Raw genomic sequence first — 15,863 nt, forward strand, 5'->3', positions numbered from 1 at the left:
CAGAAAAATTATTTAAACTGCAGAAAAGCACAAATAGAACAATGGTCTGTGTATTAACACTTGTCTAGAATAACTCCCTAAGCTACAGAAAAGTTTATCTAGTGAGATATTAGGAAGGTTGAAGCTTAATAACGGAGCTCTGTGTGTTGTGTTTTAAGGCTCACAAGTAGGTATTGTATTTGAAATAAGCAAGCATTGTTTAACCAAAGGTACGTGTGCTTGTGGTAGTTGGATAGAACTACTGTCAATGTGCTTTTGCTTTGTGTGATTGGTCAAAAAACTTATAAAGTGAGTTGTAACATTAAGTTCTTTGTCTGCTGCCTGGGATGTGAGCTGCTGGCATCTTCCCATTGTCATCACCATGGAATGAGGCTGATGCTGGAAAATCAAACAGCTCAAGGCATGTTCCAGAGCAGCCCCATCCCATTTGTGATTTGTGACCCTGGCCTGGCCGGCGATACCACAGCTGTCCCATCCCTGCTTCCCAGCCCCAAACCACCCACCTCTGGATCTCCATCCAAGGGTCATTCAGGTGGTCTCTGATGAGCATAATATAATATAATATAATATAATATAATATAATATAATATAATATAATATAATATAATATAATATAATATAATTGGAAACATCAGCAACTTCACACACAGGACACATCTGTCCCCTCTTACAGTCCAAGATCCACCAGGCAAGGACTCTTTGAGTAAGAATAATTTTAAAATCAGCAACAAGTGGAGCTGACTTTCTATCTATGACTTCAAGAAGGAAAAGCTTTCATTTTTTCCATGCAGGGAATATTTCCCCTGCCCCAAAACAGGGAACACAGCCAGTGGAATGACTTACAGAGAGTATTTATTAAAGAGGGCAAAACAAACCCTGCATGCAAACAAGTCAATGGGATGAAACATTTACTGTCTGTGCAAGGAGTGTTAAATGAATTCATTTCAGCTTCTCAATTAATATCCAGATGTCCCCAGCCACCGCCAGGGTTTCTTTCCCTTTGGTGAGTAGGTAATGACATTAATACCACCATGTGATCCCTCTCTTCCCTCCCTGAGTCACCCTCCCCTTCCACACAGGAGCTTCTCTGAAGGTTCATCAATTGAAATTGTTTGAATGCAGTGAGAAAAAGAATAAAAAGAACGTTTCCTAACATTGGCAGGAGCATTTCAGGCATGAGCACTTTGAATATTTATTTGCCCTTTGTGGGAGCAGCCTCAGCAAGGAAAAGTCAGCGTGAATAAAAGGAATTGCAAATACCAGAGAAGGAGTTTTTCATTCATGAGAATATTTGCACAGGCTCCTGGGAGAATTATCAGCCAAGGTAATACAAAATCCCTTCTAGCATCAGCACTTTGGGTACTCCATAATCCTGCTTGTCCAACAGAAAACATCTTTTCCTGGGAGCTGAGGGGCTAAGCTGGGATGCTGGGGGTTTTGGGAGGACTAGGGAAGGACTGGAAAAGTTTGGAGAATTATCTTTTCCCCGTTTCTGTGTCACAGTGCCTTATATTCCCTCTGCCTCTCCTCTCCCATCCACTCTCTCCCTCAAGCTGGAACAAATGAGCTCAGCTTCCTTCAGGAGTCCCAAAAAAAAGGAAATAAAAGTGGGGGAAAGATATGGCCAAGCAGCCAGAACTGTTGGAGCCATGGAAAAGCAGGGGGCTCACAGGGAAAAGCCAGTGGGGAGGAGCAATTCATGGCAGAGCTTTATACCACAGATCTGGAACTGACAAAATTCCATGTGGGATCGAAATGAGGACGAATTGCTGAGGAGCAGAGCCAAACCATCCTTCTGCCTGGGAAAGAAGAAGCAGGAGAGCAGCATCCACTGCATTTTTGGGGGTCAGCAATAACAGCACTGAGGTTTGTTTACTCATAATTAGCTTTTCTGGGCGCAAAAAAAAATTTAAAATCCTGTGGAAGTTCATTCTTGCCTTAGGATTTTATAGTGTGGTTCAGAAACTTATGGGAAGGATATTATCTTGCCCGGGTTTTTAGAGCATTTCTCTAGAACCCTGTTGGTTTCAGCCCTGTTAAATCCAATAACTTCCCTAAGGGAGTGCTTTAAGTGTCAGCCTTGATTCAGTTATATAAAGGGATAAGGGAATAATCGTTAGACAGCACACAGGGATGGGAGAAGCGGTTTTGTGTGGCACCAGTCTTATTTAAGAACAGTCTGAATTTATAGATGAGGCTGATGAGAAAGCTGGAAGCAGCTAACGCGTAAGTGTAAAAGACAAAAGCCAGGCAGTGCTTTTAGGGAGGGCTGGGATACCACAGAGACATGGGGGTGGTTTCAGATGAGTATTTTAAGTGTTTTTAGCTGTTTGCCTTGGTTCCATCAAGATGATGTCCCGTGTGCTGTTCTTGCTATTCATAATGCAAGCTGTGGGCACTGGGGCCCCTGTCCCAGCCTGGGTTTCTTGCTTTGAAATTCACACATCCTGCTGTTATAAGCAATCCAAAACACTGAAGGCTTTAATATTTCTTCTTATTTCTAAGACTAATACTCACAATACAGAATATTTGACTTCTAAAGTGCTGTTGTCATTGCACCTTAAATTACGATGACAGCGTGAACCACGACTGGTTCTTCTGAGTGCTGGGCACAGAAACCCAAATCAGCACCTTTCTCTCTTTCCAAGCACTCACCTGCTCCTCTCCAGAAAGGGGAGAGGTGGGTAAACACGGCCTTCAGGGACAGAGGATGTGACAAAGGGTGAATGTCTCCATCTGAGACCTGCTCTGCTCAGGAGACAGCCGCAATTTGAAGAGAAGGAAAGGTGTGAGGTTGGCTTTACAATGCTGAGCTGCAAAGAGAGGCCATTCCCTGGTTTCTAGGGGTACATGTGAACTTAATGATGCTCTGATAGCTTTTCACTTCAAATATAAAAAACCCCAACACAATCAGGCAGGTCCAACTCCACTTCCTTCGCTGACAGAACCAAATAACATGGATTTTCCAGCCAGTGGCTACAACAACTGAAGCTTTCTGCTGCTAACAAAGGATTTTCATCAGCACTTCTGCTCCATAAACACCTGCAACTTCCTCAGCCACCCCTGAGACCCTTCAGGAGGAGGCACCTCATGACCTCAGCCCAATCCATCCCTGTTCCTGGGATCCTTCACACACTGTGTGGAGCCCTCCTAAATCTGGACATCATTGAGCCACCACCAGCTCCTGCTTTTCTAAAATAAAGGACAACTGCAGGAACTCTTCCCAACCACCCAAATGCCTCATTTACCTCCAGAGCTACTCAGCTTGGTGGAGATTTCCTGCTCCATCACTCCACACCCTCTTTATTACTTCTTTGGGTCCATGCCTGGCCCAAGCAGAGACGCTCCATTTGTTTTGGCAAGAACGTCCCTGAGATTTATACCTGTAATTATCCAGGTAACCTTTCCGACAGGGAATTTTTAAATGATCAATGCTAAAGCAAACTACACATTAAATGTGATTAATAAGACACCAAATGGCTGCGAGGCTGCACCTCCCTGCTTGTTAAAGGTGTCAGCTGGAGCATCCCTGAGAGGCACCATGGCACACCCAAAATTGGCCATTCCCAATGGATAAATCCACTCTTCCCTGGCAATGCCCATGGGATGGTTAGGGTGTGAACAGCCACAGAGGGTGACATCCATCCCCTGAAGTTTCCTGGAGGACTGATTCTGTTCTAAGTTCTTCTAAGCCTTCTGGTGTTTACATTTTTGTAACAGAGTTCTCACGCATTTTTACGTAAATAATGATTGTTTTTCCATTCTTTTCTGGAGGAGCAGAAATTTGATGAGCTGTTAATTTGACCAGTGTCATTAGAGAAGTGGAAATTTCATCCTCCAATCCAAGAGTCACTTTTCCAATTCTATATATATCAAAATAGAAAAATAAACTTCCCTTCTTTTCTACTTTAGACGTTCCAGCGTGTGTGTTGTTTTATTTCGCGTCCTATTGCAACAGACTGAGACTTTTTCTTGGGTTCTTGCTGATATCTCCTCCTGCCCTTCCAGGAGCTTTTCCAAGGGATTCCAGCTTCACACCTCTCAGGATATCCATCACGTCTTCCACCAGAAAGAGCTGTAGGAGCATTGAGAGAGAGCTCTTCCAAGGAATTCCAGGTTCACAGCATGCTTGGCAGGTTGCACAGCACTATCCATTATGGCCTGCATGGAGCTGAGGTTTTCCAGAGCTTGCATTTTGCTGCTGGGTTGCCCAAAGACAGTAAAAATCAGTCACAGTCAAGCCTGCATTGACCTTCAGTCAGCAGCTCCAGCGGGCTGGGTGTGCAGGAGAAACGCTGATCGCTGCTTCCCTATTCTCTGGGCAAAGTTATTGCCTATAAATTGTGTATTGATTAGAGGCAGGAATTGTAAAGAAGCCTCCCTGGGAAAACTGGAGGGTGGGAAGGAATTCAGGGGCTGACAAAAGAGCTGCTTTAATTAGGAAGGGAAGCAAAGCAGTGGGAAGGAAAAACAAACACAACCTCCCCTCGAAAACCTCCCACTCCAGATCTGAAAATCCGAGCAGGAATTGTCTCTCTTATAGAAAAGGAACAGGATTTTGGAGCTGGGGAATGGAAGAAGGAAAAAGAGCTGGCTTTTCCCTTCAAGCCAGCACTGGGTGGGGAAAAGAGCAGCCACACTTTCTGCTGCTCCTGCATTTCATGGGGAGCAAGGAAAGCCATGGATCACCTAAGGAGTGTGTAACAGCCGTGCTTAACTCTGCCTTCTAGCTGCAAGTGCTTCAGGGTAATTACACATCTTGGACTTATTAGCTGTAATTACTGGGTTCTGTAATCTGCAGAGTGTGTTGTTACAGCATGGGCAACCTCCGGCGGTCTGAATGGGATCAGAGAAGTTTCTTATTAATCCTCAAACTTTTCCTGCCTTGGGGTTAGGTGATGCACTGCTTCTCCTGTTGGGAAGCCTCACCATGCCCCAGGACCCCTGCAGCCACCACAGGCTGTGCTTCCTGACCTGGGACAGTGTGGGAGCACACACAGCCCCGGCTGCTGCTGATTAAAGGCTACATGTTCCAGATTGCAATGCAAGATGTTTTCCATTACCATCTGTATGGCAAATTACCTTTGTCAAGTGGGCAGTTTGCCTTATCTCTCTCTTTGAGTGACCACAATCACACCTCCCTCAGGAGGGGACATTGCTGATAACAGACTATTGAATGTCACTGCATGACTGATAAGAACTATAACATCCCATTGGGAGATGCTCCGCCCAGGGAGAGGAGCCAAGCATTGCTACCCAGATATAATCCAGAGGTTTTGAGACACCAGCACGGCTTTCTCCACAGGATTCCCCAGAGGAACAGCAGCTGCCTCTTTCCCCACTGGATCTTCAGAGGAAGAATACATCCTTCTCTACAGGACCCCCCTGCTCCAACAGAACCACCCCTGACACTGCAGGAGGGCTGCAGCCACATTTCCAATGGGACTGCCACCAACACCCTGACCCACAGGGTGTCAGGCTGGGTTCTGACTCTGTCAGTGTTGTTCTAGTGTACTGCATTGTTTATTTTATCCTTTTATTTTTTCTTCCCTATTAAAGAACTGTTATTTCCTGCTCCCACATTTTTGCCTGAGAGCCCCTTAATTTAAAATTCATAGCAATTGGGAGGGGTGGGGAGGGTTTACATTCTCCATTTCAGGGGAGGCTCCTGCCTTCCTTAGCAGACTCCTGTCTTTCCGAACTAAGACACTACAGGAGCCTTTAAAACGTTTGGCTGTCCCTCCCACAGCCAAAATGTGCTGTTCACAGCCCCAGCACTCCTTTGGATAAGCACCATTACACCAGGAATGGCTGGATCAGCTGCAGGCTTTCAGCTCCTGCCTCCTGTCCCTTTTTGCTGCTGGGCACTGCCAGGACTCTGCCTTCAGCAGAAAAGCTTCTGAATCTCACAGCTACCAGCAAGCACAAAATGGAGGATTTAATGTCAGTTTGGACCTTCATAAAAACCCTGCCAGCTCATCACAGATGGGACTGCTCAGGGCCAGAACAGGTTCCTGAGAACATCACAGTGTACAGAAATGAACTGGTTTAGGACTCTCTTACCTTCCAGACAGGTCTGTCCCCTCCCCACATTCTATGTGAGTCCCTTCTTTCACCTGGACTAATCTCCTGGCTGTGTTTCTCTCCAGTTTCTCTCTGATTTTTGGGACACAGAGACTGGTCCCCCACCTCCAGGTGGCTGCTCCAGGCCACCCCTGCATGCTGCAGTTCCCCCTTGCAGGTGTCTCACAGCCCAGATCTTAATTTTGCCCCCAAAATTAAACAGAACCTCTCAATTAATGTTCCAGACAACAGCAAGCTGGCAGCTTGGCCAGAGCAGTGGGAAACCTGGGATTCCCACACCTTGGACAATCAGCTTTTGGGTACAACATTTCCCAGGGCAGCTGAGCTTTGTTACAGCAGCTTTTTTTCCCAAAATCCCTTTAATTTCATCCCAATGAACAAAAGGGAAAAGCCAGTCTGCACAGAGGCCTCCCAGCCCCAGGCTTTCCTAAAACCCAGGAGGTTGTAGCAAAGGATAAAGCTCAAGGATAAAGACAGCTCCAGGAAATTTGTGTCCAGTGTGATGTTTCCAAAGCAGGTGCCACCAAATAGGCACAATCAGAGAGTGCCACCAAGCCCAGGCTGACCTTCACAAGCTGCATCTGCTGTGCCCAGGTTGTGCCTGACCCATCCTTGAGTGGTTTTTATCTTCCCACAACACAGGTCTTTACAAAAGCTTTGCAGTCCATCTTTACGTGATATAAAGATTTTACTTCCTTTTGGTTCCTCCTTATTGTTTGGGCCAAATGGAAAAAAAATCCACTTGTAAGTGGGATAAAAAATAATCAAAACCAAAAGAATGTGTGAGATATCCTGGACTGAAATGTACCCTTCTTTCCACCCAGATTCGAAGAGGTAACCAATATTAGCCTATCTTACTATGCCTCTTGGATTAGCAGTGGGCCAGGGTCATGGCAGCATTATCCTCTTCCCTAATGCTTATGGAAGTGCCCCAAAAAGCCAGGCAGGCAGAGGGGGGCATCAGGCTCCCCACAGGGGTAGGGGTTACCAGGGATAATCCATCTTTCCCAGAGGCAGGGAGCTCCAGCCTCACTAACAGAGCTAATGCATCTCTCCAGGACAGCAGAACGTAACTGAGCACAACATGAGCAGGAATTTCCATGGCAATTTTTACTGTGAATTACAGGTGGCTTCTTTTTATGAGCCTCTAACACCCCCTGAAAGCAGCACTCACCTGTGGGAGGCCACCTTGCCCTGGGCCAGCCAGGAGAGCTGTGGTTGCCCAAAAGTGGAACATTGTCCTTGTAACCACTTAGGGAGAGAGAGAAAGACAATAAGCTGTGACCATAATTTCCTCTTTGTTTCCTTGGGAACCAGCAGCCCATCCCTGATGCAAGCAATTTGGGATCCCCAAATGGACAAATTTTGGTTTCTCTTCCCTCTGGGGAAGCCCCTGAGAAGCCCACACTGAAGCCAGCAGAGCTCATTGGGGTTTGCACAGATAAAAGAGGGGGATCTATGTACCATGGGCCAGAGGTGCCTGTTAGGGTAGCTCTTCTTATGAAGAAGGATTAGTCTCTGCTCTAAAACTTTTATTTTGTTTTATATTATTATATTATAATTAAAACTATTACATAGTTATAGTCTATTTAAAACTCTTAGCTTTCTATTATGTGATATTACACACTTTTATTTAAACTACACACTTTCAATCTTGGTTCCATCATTCCATTTTGGAAGCTTTTTCTACAGCCTCAGATCAAATGCAGTGTTCTCTTGTCAACACAGAAAGTCTAAAACTCTCAGTAGTCAGGGTTCCAACAGGCAGCTCCAGATTTCAGCAGGTGATATGGTCAGGTAAACCAAAAGCATCACTGATCTTTTTTGCATGCTCAGGGTTTTCCTCCTCGTTCCTTTTGCACTGTCCAAGGCTTAGAGATGAGAGTGGATATAATACCAACCATTAGAGGAGCAATTACTTATTTCACAGGAGCTCTGAGAGGCTTAATCAGTTCATACTTGTAAACCAGGATGAGCTGAAGGATGCAACACCTCCAAGGAGAAGTGATGCCTCAGGTTTTAGCTTTTATTTTTTCACATTCTGTGCTGCTTTAGTGGGTGGGTCCAGGTTCATATTATGGGATGGTGAGCTCTGCATGTCACAGACATCTTTTATGGAAAATCCTTTCCTTAGGATTTTTCCTCCTGAGAAGCTGAGAGACCTCAGGAACAAAATGTAAACAATGATTATCTGCTGCTGTGGAATGCAATGGGCAGATCTGTGATTGGCCCATCTTAGATGTTTGTAATTAATGGCCAATCACAGCCAGCTGGTTCAGACAGAGAGCCGAGCCACAAACCTTTGTTACTATTCTTTCTTATTCTATTCTTAGCTAGCCTTCTGATGAAATCCTTTCTTCTATTCTTTTAGTATAGTTTTAATACAATATATATAATAAAATAATAAATTAAGCCTTCTGAAACATGGAGTCAGATCGTCGTCTCTTCCCTCATCCAAGAACCCCTGTGAACACCGTCACATCTGCACAGAGCAGGGAGACAAAACAATTCCTGCTCCAGCTGGGGATCAAGAACAAATGATCCAAATCTCAGGCCCAAGAGCATAAACAATGTGGAATGAAGAGAGAAAAACGAGCAGGATGGGACTGCATTGGCTAAAGCTGGAATGGGACAGTTAACTCCAATATGCAAATGGAGCAGAACTGATCAAAGTGAGAGACCCCATGGTTGTACATTTTGGGACCATTTTGGTTCATCTTGGGTGCATTTTGTGGCCATTTTGGTTCGTCTCGGGTGCAGCCCTGGCTGGGCTCTTGTGCTGCCCAAGGTAGATCTATGAAAACCTCCTAATAAAATCCCGGCTTTATCCTTTAGCTCTGTCTGGCCTCTGTTCTAGCTCAGCCTTCCCAAGGATTGCTCACAACCAAGCCCAGAGCAAGGCAGCTTTGCTGGCTGAGCTCCCCTCCGAGCCCAGCCACCCCTCACTGGTGGCACTGAGCGTGGTGAAGCTGAAAGACCCCTAAGGGAGCGTTCCCAGCCCTCCAACCCAGCAGGAACACGTTGCTAATGACATCCTTCAGAAATGTAATTAGCCTGCCTCCGTGGCGAGCTGCATTAGGGAGAGTTCAGAGGCTCGGAGAAGTGGGCTCCAGTGGGTGAGAGCCAAGGTTTGTGCTTTGAAAGCTGCATTAGGGAAGGGGGGAAAGGAAAAAAAATAGAAAAGAAAACGTTCTAATATTACTTAATTAGCCCCAGACATCCTGAGATGTAATTGAGCTTGGAGGGCTAAATGAAGGCTGCGCGTGTGAGACCGGCAGAGGCTGATGCATTTATAATGAGAGCACTTTGCAAGGCAAACAAGGCCCCCACTGAGGGACAGGGGGCAAAGAGGAAGGACAAGAAGGGGGCTGGGAAGGTGGGGAGGTGCCTCAAGTTCTCCTGGTCTCCAGCAGCTTCGTGCAAAGTCCCTTTCCCCTCTGCTCAGACATGGGAAGTGAAGGGTGTGGATGTGGGTACAGCAAACCACAGAAACAGCTTGCTCATGGCTTGGATGCTGAAAACCCCATAAAAAGCCCTTAGTGCCCAATAAAAAGGGCTGTATCACGCTGCTAGAGACATCCCTCCATGCAGATCCAAACCTGAGTCATCGTTCAGGCACCTCAGCATCCTCCTGGGGAAGCCTCGGGCCGGGATGGGGTGAGACAGGAGAAAATTCATCCTCAGGGCAGGGATGGTGAGAGGGGGAACCCTCCCCAGAGTGGGCAGTGTCCATCCCCAGTGCTTCTGTGAGCTGGAATGGTGGCCAGACCCAAAAGGCCAGATTCCAGACCGGGAGAACATTCCTCTCACCCGCTGCATGCACACAAACCCATTCCAGCCCTGATTTACACACTGTACAGAAGGAGACATTAAAATCCAAACGGTTTATGGTAATTAACCCTCATCTAAATATTATACTGGTAACCATCACTTCCAATCCTTCTCAGCCCTGAAGGGGCTCCGTGTGCACGTCCATATGTACAGGGAGATTTTAAAGGGATATTCCATCTTCTCTCCTGATTGCTGCCTTCCCAGAAAAAGGATGTTTAATGTTCATTAATTGTTTCATTTGGAGAAATCGCTGTGAAAAGCCACCACAGGAGAGCGGATTTTTTTTTTATGATTATTATTATTTTTGGAAAGAAGGTAATAATGGGGAGGGATGTATTAGCTGAGCTTGTCTCTGTGGGGGCTGCTAAAGCCTCATGATGGGTAACACAGAGCTGTCTGTCACCAGAGGAATGAAGACTGTGGAGATCAAACAACATTTAAGTGGGTACAAATGCGTTATTTATCACAAATTAATCCTTCTTTCTCCTTTTCCACCCTAGCAGCAGGACTGGGTCATTCAGGAGGCCAAAGGGACCTGTTGAGCACCTTTGATGGGCCTTGCAGTGATCCACCCCTCTGTGATATCAAAAATCAATGGGAAGTAAACAAATCCATAGGTTGTGGTACAGAATAAAGCTGTGAGAGGCTGTGGGTGTCCCAGCCCTGCTTTCAAGAGCTGCTCCAGCAAGGCAAGGCCCTGCAATCCAGGGAAAGCTGGACCACAGCATCCCTGGAGGATGAGGATGAGGAGGAAGAGAAGATGCCATTGCTGCACCCTTCAGACAGAAGTCTGTCTCTTCCCATCACTGGGGAGTTTCCTCAGGATGCAGGAAGTTCTCCTTGAAGGGATATCAAACAACTCCAGCACCTACCAGGAGCCCAGACAGCCAGTCCCACTGACCACAGAGATGGCAGCTCCTTCTGGGAGTAACTCTGGCACAGGATGGGAAGAGGCTGGAGTGGTGTCTGGGTTTGGAAAGACAGGTGTCTGCTAAGGAAGGCAGGAGCCTCCCCTGAAATGGAGAATGTAAACCCTCCCCATCCCTCCCAATTGCTATGAATTTTAAATTAAGGGGCTCTCAGGCAAAAAATATGGGAGCAGGAAATAGCAGTTCTTTAATAGAGAAAGAAAATAAAATTATCAAATAAATAATGCAGAGCAACACTGACAGAGTCAGAACCCAACCTGACACCCTGTGGGTCAGGGTGTTGGTAGCAGTCCCATTGGAATTGTGGCTCAGCCCTCCTGCAGTGTCAGGGGTGGTTCTGTTGGAGCAGGGGGGTCCTGTAGAGAAGGATGTATTCTTCCTCTGAAGATCCAGTGGAAGGAGAGGCAGCTGCTGTTCCTCTGGGGAAACCCATGGAGAAAGCCGTGCTGGTGTCTCAAAACCTCTGGATTATATCTGGGTAGCAATGCTTGGCTCCTCCCCCTGGGCGGAGCATCTCCCAATGGGATGTTATAGTTCTTATCAGTCATGCAGTGACATTCAATAGCTGTTATCAGCAATGTCCCCTCCCAGAGAGGTGTGATTGTGGTCACTCAAAGAGAGAGATAAGGCAAGCTGCCCACTTGACAAAGGTAATCTGCCATACAGATGGTAATTGAAAACAACTTGCATTGCTGTGCCCCACATTCACCCCTTTCCTTCCCTGTGAGCCCCAGGAGCACAGAGGGGAAGGTGGGACCTGCCCAGCACACCTGGGCTGCAGCTGTGGCAGAGCTGCCCTCCCCTCAGAGCCAGAGCAAATCACCAGCCATCCCAGCAAGGGCATGATCCATGCTCACACCTCATCACAACAAAAACAACCCAGGATATTTGACAGCTTTGTACTCCAGAACATTGCTCCTCACCCACCCATCCATGGGGAAACCTGGGAAGTGGCAGCAGAGCCCAGGAGCTGCTACAATGCCCCTGTTGTACTAATGATGTTTTCTGCCCAAACCATCCCAGGTGTGGCTCCCTGTTACAAAACTGGAGTGGACAGGGGAGTCTCCCTGATCCCTTCAGGCTTGGACCTGTCCCTTCAACCACAAATCCCATGAGAAATCCTCAGGATTTTCTCGCAGGGGACCACCAAGTAATGCTGAGAGAACATGAGCAGGAGCCTGAGCCCATTCCAATCACTTGACAAGGTCTTGCAAGATCCATGTTTGCATTAAAAAGAAATTAAAAGCTTTTCCACTCCACTAGCTTGCCCAAAGCCTGCATACTAAATAGTAAATGCTACCTATGAGGTTGAATAAAATCTTCATTAAAAGAAGAAAAAAAAAGCCAGCAGTCACTGAATACATCATGAACAATGACATTGGGGAGGCATTGTTCTTCTTCTGCCTGATGGACCATGCTGAAACACCTGTTTCTTATCGAGGAACTGTTAATAACTGTCACCACCAAAATCAGGGCTGAAAAAGTGTCATTAAGTCAAGTTATTCCAACCTACACCTGACTAGGAAGGGAGAAAAAAAAATAAAACAAAAAAAAAAAAAAAAAAAAAAAAACCACCAAGGAGGAAGAGAGGCAAAGCTATGCCTGAGATAAATGTCAAAGCATAATTGTCCATGTGTCCCCCAAAAAAACCCACCCAAAAAATCCATCTGAGGTGGAGATCTTGCTGACATGAAAGACACAGCTGGGTGGCCACAGGCAGTTTTAGCTGATTAACTGCAGACATTGACCCTTTCAATTAATTCACCAGGGATTCGTTTCATTCTGATCATCTCCTAAAGCTGCAGCTTCCCCAGAAAGTCAAGAGAAAAGCAGTTTCTGTTAAAGGGGTAGGAGGGATGGTCACCAGGGGTGTTTAAGGGAATCCTGACTCAGGGAGGAATGAGTATCTGAAGAACACAACTCCTTAGGAATTCCAAGCTCTTTATCTTCTCAAAGAAAACTGGAGCAATGCAAAGCAAACCCCCACTTTGCACAGTTCAGGCATGGAAATAGACCTGAGTTTATCAGTGGAGGGTAAAACATCTCTCATTGTCATTTTTGTTGTGCTGCTCACTGGCTGTATGTGTTTGATCTCTCATCACTGTTCAAAGCTTTGCTGTAGCAAAAATGGTCATTCCTCCCCAGAATCACAGCTAGTCTGAGATTTGTCTCTTCCAGAGAATCACCAAGAGGCTTCTAAGATGATCCAGCACAGCCATCAAACCAGCAGCACCACCTTGTTCTCAAGTGCCAAAACCACACATTTTCCCAACATTTCCGAGGATGGTGACTCCATCACTTCCCTGGGCAGTCTGTTCCAATGCCTGACCACCCTTTATGTGAAGAAATCTTTCCAATCTAAACCTCCCCTGGTGCCACTTTTCCTTTGAGGGCCTGGCTTGGTCCCTTTTTGGGCAGTTTCTGCCCAGTGGAACCTAGCTGCCACCCAAAGCACAGGAGCCAATAATCGCAGGGAGTCACAAGAGCTCCCTGGAATGGGTTCAACACAAAAATAAAAATAAAAATAAATGAAAAAGGTCAATCACCCTGATATTTTCTGTCAGAATGAAAAACTGAGTGGAAATTCTGGCTGGAGCAGCTCTTTGCCCTCAGCTTGGGAATCCATGCAGCGACAGCCTGAAAGCTTCACCACACAGAGCGTCTGGACCAGGGCTCTTTATTTATATTTTCTTGAAACATCAGAGCTCCTTCCCCTCCCCACTTCCCCTTGATCCACAGCCTGGAAGAATTTTAAAAGCATCCATACTTCCCCAGCAGTGCAGGCGCCTTCAACAATGAGATGCACCTGAGATGACCTTGAAACAAGCCCAAATTAATCTCTCCAAGGCCAGCCTTGAGCCGCGGTCGGGGCTTTGCAAAGCGGGACTCATCTTTTATCTTCCTCTCCCTGACAGCCTGAGAAAGGCTGGTTCAGAGGAGCGAAACAAAACACTCACCTGCGTGACAGAATAGTTAACTTAATCCCCCAAAGGCAAATCCTGTTAGCATGTAAAACCGGGAGTGATAATTGTACCCAGTTCTCAACCTTTTGCTGTGCTGGAAATAATCGCTTCAGTGCCACTGCCTGCCTGCCCAGAGACTCCTTTCTGCACAGATTATTTTATTTATTATTATTTCCAGGAGGGAAGGAGGGTGCAATGCTAAAGATGAGGGGATATTTAAGACAGGGGTGAGAGAGTGAGGTTTGGGCAGCCACAGGTTGGTCTGCTCAAAAAGCCACACCAAAGCAAAAATCTAAGAAAATTGGGTAAAGCCAGCCAGATTTCACACAGATGGATTCAGTCAGGCGAGCCTGGTAAATACATTTTTCTGGGAGATAACAGCTCTTTTTTTTGGTTGTTTTTTTTTTTCCAAGACAAAAGCAAATCTTTGTCTTTTGTGAGAGAGCTTGACCATCTGGACTTCAGAAAAGCATCTGATATTGTGCCACATGGGCAAACGATTAGTTAAACTGTAGGAGGGGAGCATTAGGAAAAGAATTATAAATCAAAGAAATGCTTGGCCTAAAAAAAAAAATATATATATATATATTATAATAGATAATACCAAAAAAGGAGGCAGCTTGGAGAGATTTTGCTGAGCAGGCTGTTCAGTCACCACTCACATTCAACACTTCCTTAACAACGGGGGACCAACACTCATCAAACTCACTACTCTGGAGGCAAAACAAGGCAAAACAAGGAGTTTTGGCATCATTTGGAAGGAAATGATGCCTTTGAGAGCCGGACTGACGGATGTGGAGTGACATTCAATGGGACAAAATCCCAGGTTTAAAAGATCAGTGCCAAGGGTGCCAAAGTCAGTGGAGAAGCCCTCTGTGGTTGAGCTGTGTCCTACAACACATCAGGGAGCCCTGATGGCAAAAAGGCATCTACAGCTGAAAATATTTCCAGGAAAGAGAAAGAAAAAGCCCTATTGACTGCTACCTCAGAAACCCAAAGGGCTGAGGAACAGCTGGAATATAATTGGTGTTACTGGCCAGCACAGGAGGTCCTCCAACCCAGCATCAACAAACCCAGGTCTTCTCCAGCCCTCCTCAAATATAAGATTGTCTCTGTTGGAACCCAAACCCAGGGATTTCCCACCCTTGGGAAGCAGGAAGGGATGAAGCGAAGGGATTTCAGCAGAAATTAAACTGAATTGACTCCGGTGAATTTTCACGACCAGATACTTTGGGCAAACATTATTAAGCCTCCTTAGGTAATGTAATTAGAAGTTCAGCCCCTTTTATCTAAATATTGCACACAGAAAAAAAATATCCATCATTTCATAAAGTGAGAAAAGCAGCCTTTCCTTCTATTTTTTTTCTTAATAAAAGGTTTTTTCCTTTTAAAGCCTCCTTTAAGCAGGTGAACATTTCACAAGGAATCCTGGGCTTGTTGCAAGTGCATTTGGATTTCTCCTGAGTAAAGCAGGAGACAGATTCAGGTTCTACATCAAAATATGTGACAATAATCCTCTTCAGGTGGCTGCTTGAGGGAAGAGGAGACAGCAGCAAAGGCCTCTAAACAGAGAATTACTCAGCTTTACCCAGCAACTTCTGTCTTTATGGGCACAACCCACTCACTGTGAGCAAGAATGGCCAGAAATTGAGACAAAATGGTTTTTAGTCAGAGGATGTCAACTTGCCAAGCCCAAGATCTCACACAGAGGGGAGGAAAAAAAGCCATTTCAAATGACACATTTATTTACCCAGGCCACAGATTTTTCTGCGTCATCACGGAGTTTTCAGTGGTTTAGGAAAAAAAATGAAATAAAAGAAAGAAAAAAAGGAAGAAAATAAGAGAAACAAAGCTTCACAGAACACAAATAACCTGGTATGTTGGGCACTGGCCAGGGATGCAGATGGCTCAGATTCAAGCCCTTCAAAGCAGGGATTTGTACCTCTCTCTCCCCAACATTCCCAGCGAGGCCCAAGCCATAAACCAATCCTGGGAGTTTCACTCTCACCTTATGGTTTTAAAAAAAAGAAAACAAAAAGTATCTTGGTTTTATCTT

The 15,863-nt window shown here is 45.8% G+C and overlaps 1 long non-coding RNA gene across 2 annotated transcripts in view; it reads right to left on the reverse strand.

Annotated features, from left to right (window-relative positions):
- Positions 1–15,863, reverse strand: part of LOC113459782 (uncharacterized) — a 123,791-nt gene that overhangs the window by 91,433 nt on the left and 16,495 nt on the right. The gene's annotated exons all lie outside the window — the stretch shown is intronic.

This window comes from Zonotrichia albicollis, chromosome 7 (genome assembly GCF_047830755.1).
Source record: "Zonotrichia albicollis isolate bZonAlb1 chromosome 7, bZonAlb1.hap1, whole genome shotgun sequence".
Lineage (NCBI taxonomy): Eukaryota > Metazoa > Chordata > Aves > Passeriformes > Passerellidae > Zonotrichia > Zonotrichia albicollis.